The sequence below is a fragment of the Merops nubicus genome, unplaced genomic scaffold, assembly GCF_000691845.1.
Source record: "Merops nubicus isolate BGI_N331 unplaced genomic scaffold, ASM69184v1 scaffold3769, whole genome shotgun sequence".
Classification (NCBI taxonomy): Eukaryota; Metazoa; Chordata; class Aves; order Coraciiformes; family Meropidae; genus Merops; species Merops nubicus.
Window position 1 is genome coordinate 63,120 of NW_008631523.1, and position 6,000 is coordinate 69,119.

Genomic DNA, 6,000 nt, shown 5'->3' on the forward strand with positions numbered 1-6,000 from the left:
GATGAGTTTCAGAATGTGAAACTGATCCCCGTGTCTTAATGGAAGTCCTTTTGAAGAGCAGTTGGCATGAGGTATTTACAATAACTTGAGAGAGACCCTGTCTGATGTTAGAAAAGCACCAGTTGTGGAAGTCCATAGCAGGTGCTGCTTTTACCTTCCAGATGCATCCCTCCCATGCCCTCTTTCCTAACATGGATTCTGGCCACAAATGCTCAGGAGAGACAATCCCATTCCAAGGTATACAGTATGCTTTATTTGGGATGCAACTGGTTAAAAAATAGACATGAGGTGCTGTTTCTCTGGGCTATCTCATGGTTTCCTCATCAGGGGAAGTATTAGGGTGAAATACAAATTTCCAGTTTCAGACATAATGGGAACCAAGACTGCTTTGGAGAGAAGTATCACCTCTGCAGAGAATGTATGTTGGTCAGCTGTCACACTTGGAAGAAATGCCTGGAAATACCTTTCTGTCTCCATTGACTAGAAACAAAATTTATCTGAAGTTGGCCTGTTCATCCTGTGGGATATATAGAATGTACCACTTTACCCACTTAACAGAATGGACCAAAACTGAAAGTATACAAAACCTTCCATTCTGTATTTGAGGCATCCTGAACAAAAGCACCTTTTCACAACTGCTAGACTGAGTTTTGTTCTTTTTCAGTTTTTACTGAACTGGGCTGACCTGTTTGTTTAGGCAGCAATGATTTTATGGTCAAGTATTTTTTGACAGGTTTCCTGGTTCATAGCAGGGCATTCATATGAACAAAAAACCCCAGTTCATATGACCACTGGAGCCAGTTTTTTTAATGAAAATGGGTATTTGCTGCCTCTAATGAAAATACTGCTAGAAACCCAGAAATTTGTATAGGAAGGTGGATAAGGCAGGGAAAACATTGTCTGAAGATAATTAGGATAGTGTAATATTTTGGTATATCATGCTACTTGTTTTCTCAAACAGGGATATTCTTGCTGAATAATTTCTGAAGTAAGGAAATTTTGCTGCTGCTCTGATTTTCTCATAGCACTGTGCACCCAGACCTCCTCTCTTGAGTGCAGAGGTCATAGTACAGCCTAGCCTGTGTATTTGCATTCCACCCATATGGTGATGATTAAGAGGCTTCTTCATTCACAATTTTTTATCACAAGGAACTTGTGTCATTCCAAGCAACCTTTGTAAGCTTTGCAAACTAATGAATGCAGCCACACCTTTCTGATGTTAACAGGTTCTTGCTGTACAATGTAAATAGGAGAGCTACACAGTCTCTTTGATTTCTTCCATTTACCTGTATAACATAAATTTCTTCTCCTGGCTCATTTTTTACTGTCTGCTATTTGCAATGGTATTTCACGTGGTTTTCTTGTAAGCTTCATGCATTTGTAAACAACTTTTATATTTTATACTTATTATGTGTATTTTATATGTATTTTTATCTCCATATTGAACTCTGACTCCATTTAGGTCTGCAACTTCCCAGGATTGGGAAGCATCATTCCTAGCACAGAAATCACTAAAGAGTGCTGTATTCTATCAAAACCAAAGCTGCAACAAAACAGATGATCATTTAATTTTACTTCAGATGCTTCTGCAGCAGCATTTTAAATGGCTATATCATCAGGGAGCTAATTGGGAGGGCTGTGTTTTAGATGAGGCCTTAGTACTGACCTATTGTGAGAATTTAAGCAAAAAAGTTCATCCATTTGGGCTTCTGGCTGACTTCCCACTGCCATCCCTCTCATCACATAAGTGAAATAAGCTCCTGACCTTGGTGAAGACCACATACAATGGTAATGCTTGTGCTTCTCCAAAGGCATCCCCCTAACTTAGTTAATGTAGCAAGTAGTCTCTTCCACCCCATAAAAGTCAGTGAAAATCCAAAAAAAAATATGACGTTAACCATGATTAGGAAACAAAACCAAATAATTAAGTCTTCTGAAGAAGTATTGGTGGGAATGACAGATTTTTGAGAGAAATATCCTTTTTGAGACTTCTCTGGAGAATGTTCAATATAAGTCAATCTACCATTGTTTCCTAGTGCTTAAAATAATTTGAATTATTTAATTATCTGCACCGATTTTAAAATCTCAGCCAATAAAGATCAAATTAATTGATATAAAATGAGAATTCAATTGCCAGAGGTAGGTAAATTTTTTAAACATTACTGGTAGTGCTAGTAAATAACTTTCGTAAAATGTATTTTACTTCTGAACTGATGTCACTCTCTAGGTAGGTGTGCCCCAATACTTTAAGAAACAGAACAATCAGATGTCAATACTGGACTAGTTTAGTACAAACAGAGGCCTGTTTACATTAGAAGTAAATATTCACCACTTAAAATATTTTTTTTTAATATTTCTTTTTTGGTCTGTAATATTAACATTCTTTGATAACCAAAGAGAGATTAATGATTTCAGACTTATTCACATGATCAATATTTAACATTTGAGTCAACGTAATGTTGACAAAAACTCTGTCAATAGTTGCCTATTATTTCTTGCAATAACCCTGTCTCCTGCACCACCCAACTACAGTCTGAGTTGTTAATGTTTTAAAAAAGAAATTACTTAATTTATTGTCATAAATAATCCAAGTAACAGCAAACGTAAATGAGTAGACACAGTATCAAGTGCTCAAATTTCAAACTGTTAGAGACCAGTTCCATAAACAACTTCCTGACATCATGGGAGTTTCTTTCCATTCTCTACTAAACCTGGACTGTCATAATTGTAAATTCCCTCCTCTCCATTTCTCATCCCTTGGGATCAGGGATACTATGTGCTGTGACTCACTTGCCGTCTCTCCAGCCATCCAGTAAGCACACGGTGGGTTCCATATGGCGTGTATACATACATTACTGTTCTAACTATATGTTGTATTTTGCTTCATCTTCCACTAGAGGGCAAAACTCGCTGCCATAAACACAGTCGTATGTTGTAAATACACGACTGAGAATGGACAGGATATGCCAGTGAATGGAGCTGCTACTCTTCACCTGCACTTTAGCTAAAAAAATGTCTTAAGTGTTCCCTCAGGAATGGGACATGGGAAAAAAACAGAATCATAGAATCACTGTGGTTGGAAAAGACTCATTGAATCCAACTACTAACCCTACTCTACTGTACTCTACCAAATCCCGAGCACCACATCTACACAGCTTTTAAACACATCCAGGGATGGTGACTCCACCACCTCCCTGGGCAGCATGTCCACCTGTGTCTAATGTTAGCAAGGCTAGATATGGTGAGCTTCTAAACCAAGAATAATTTCATTTATTGGCTCAAGGAATAAGAAAATAGCAGCTCTCTCTGTCTGAAATGTTTTACTGAAAGGACACTCTGGTGATGTTTGGGCAGAGTGGACCCAGTGCCATGTTGTTTTCATCTGAAACTCAACCAAGTACCTGAGTCTTCATAGGTGATGGAATTACACAGATGAAGCTGAAAGATATAGATCTGGCAGGTTTTGTAGATTACACCTGTTCAGAGAAATGAAATCCATAAACTGTGCCCCAAATCATTTCACAATGTGGTTTTAGCTTTGATGGGAGGAGGCAGCAGGAACACAGGTATTGTGTCTTTCTGCTTGGAGAAAAGCAGAGACAGCTCTCTTATCTGTGCACAGGCTGCTTCTGAAGCAAAAACGTTGCCCATTCAAGTGGGCTCATTCAATTCACATTGGCCTTGTCATCTGCCTTGTCCTCTCCTTCCCCACTCTATACCCGGGCGCCAGGTGCTGCTGCTTTTGTTTACACTCCTTGGTCTTGAATAATTAAATGAGTTGAACTTTTTATTAGGGAAAAAAGTTCTTTTTCCTTTTGATTGGAATAAAACAGCTCAGGAAGGTGAACTTGAGTACAACTATTGCAGTGAATGAGAGCCTGAGGTAACATTTAGCTCTGTGGTTAACTTCAAAGCATGCTTCCGCTGGGAATCCCTCCAGCCTTTAACAGAGGACTGTGTAGAGTGGAAGAGCACAACTCTACACCTGGAGTACTATGTCCCTGCAATTAAAAAGAGATTGGAACAGACTGGAGAGAGTCCAAAGGAGGGCCAAGATATCAAAGGGCTGGAGCACCTGCCCTGTGAAGAAAGATTGAAAGATTTAGGTGTTTCCTCCATGGAGAAGAGAAGGCTCTAAGGGGACCTTGTCACAGTATTCCAGTATTTAAAAGATGGCTTACAAAAAAGATGGAGGCTCTCTCTTCACAGGGAACCACATAGTGAAGACAAGGGATAATGGGTACAAATTGCACTGGGAGAGGTTTCACCTTGTTATGTAAAAGAATTGTAATGTAAAAGATTTTTTACAGTGAGAACAATCAATCACTAGAACAACCTCTCCAGTGATGTGGTGGAATCCCCATTGAAGAAGATTTTCAAGATGTATTTGGACAGGCTGCTAAATAACCTTATCTAGTCTCCCTTTCTACAAAATGTTGGACCCTTCCAACTTGAACTCTTCTGTAATTCATATACAGGCACAATCAATGTAAATATCTGTCAGGGCAGACACATAAGATTCTGGTAAACTGGCTGTTATTTTGAAGAAGAAAGGAATGACCTGCCCACATGTTGGATGACTGGGTGTATCTCCCTCAGGTGGGGAATATCTCTTAGTCCCTACTGACTTTCAAATGGCCTCTTCTTTCTGTCAGCAAGGGCTGAGCACAAAATTAATGTATATGCCTGTGAAAATGTCTCTGTTGATTAAATATTTAGCAGCACAGCCTTGCAAATGGATTACTGGGAAGTGTTTTTTTGCAAAAGGTATGAGAAATGTTAAAACCCTACCCTTTCTGTACCTGATCAGGCTGCACCATAGGCTCAAGCTGCTCCAGGGGAGGTTTAGGCTGGACATTAGGAAGAACTGTTTCACAGAAAGAGTGGTCAGGCATTGGAACAGCCTGCCCAGGGAGGTGGCTGAGTCACCATCCCTGGATGTGTTTAAAAGCTGTATAGATGTGGTGCCTAGGGATATGGCTTAGAGGTGGACTTGGTAGAGTAGGTTTAATGGTTGGGCTTGATGCTCTTAAAGGTCTTTTCTTTCTATGATTCTGTGATCAAACATTGCTTATAAGAGTAAAGGTCCAAGCTTGAAGAGGGCAAGTTTTCTTTAATGTCCAATTTTGGGCTCAAGCCAAATATTTTTTTCCCCTGGATCTGAATGTTTTCTTGAAATCACTAAATGTTGTTGTGTGGGAAGTATCAGCCTTCCATAATCACTTGCAGATCATCAGGCTCATTTGGTAAGCAGAATATTTAAAGGGAATCATTATTATCTTTTAAATGAAATCAGTGGTGTTTACCTCACCATTCAATCTTCTACTCATTGGAGTTTGTATTTGATTAATGGTAGCATAGTTGGAATTGACATTCTGTGAATGAGGCAGCCTTTCAGGGTTGCCATGGAAAAAGCATTTTTCTCCCAGACATCATCCCAGCTGTTATTTCTAGAAGAGAGTTTTTTTCTCTCTTTTGAACTTTGATATTTAAGTGCTTTATTTGTGTAGGTGTATAGAGGTTGATCAACCTTCTGCTATCTGTGACCCAGAACAATTGCTTTAGTATAGAAAAAGAAATCAGAGGCAAACAATCCAGTTCATTAGTGTTGTGCTATAAATTCAGCCTCCTCTTTGGGTAAATATGAATGCTTAATATTGTTGTGTCTCCTTTGTATATTCTGCTATGACATTGCTTGTGCTTAGTGAGCTATTTTGATCATATCATACTGTCACGGTCCGCTCAACTCGGCGGACGTGTGACGGTTCGTTTACCGCGATCTCAGAGTGCAAAAGAAAATTTGAAAGGGAGTTGTTACTTCAATCAAACAGTGAAACTTTATTGTGTGCCTGTAAAGTGGCGCGCGACAGGTAAAGGTGTGACAGGAAAGGTAAAGTAAGGAGGGGAAAGAGAGTAATAGCTACCACCACGGGTCCAAGGCGTCCCTATGGTCCCAGGTCCTTGCGGTGTCGGGCTGGTCCTTCCGATCGTCGTGATCCT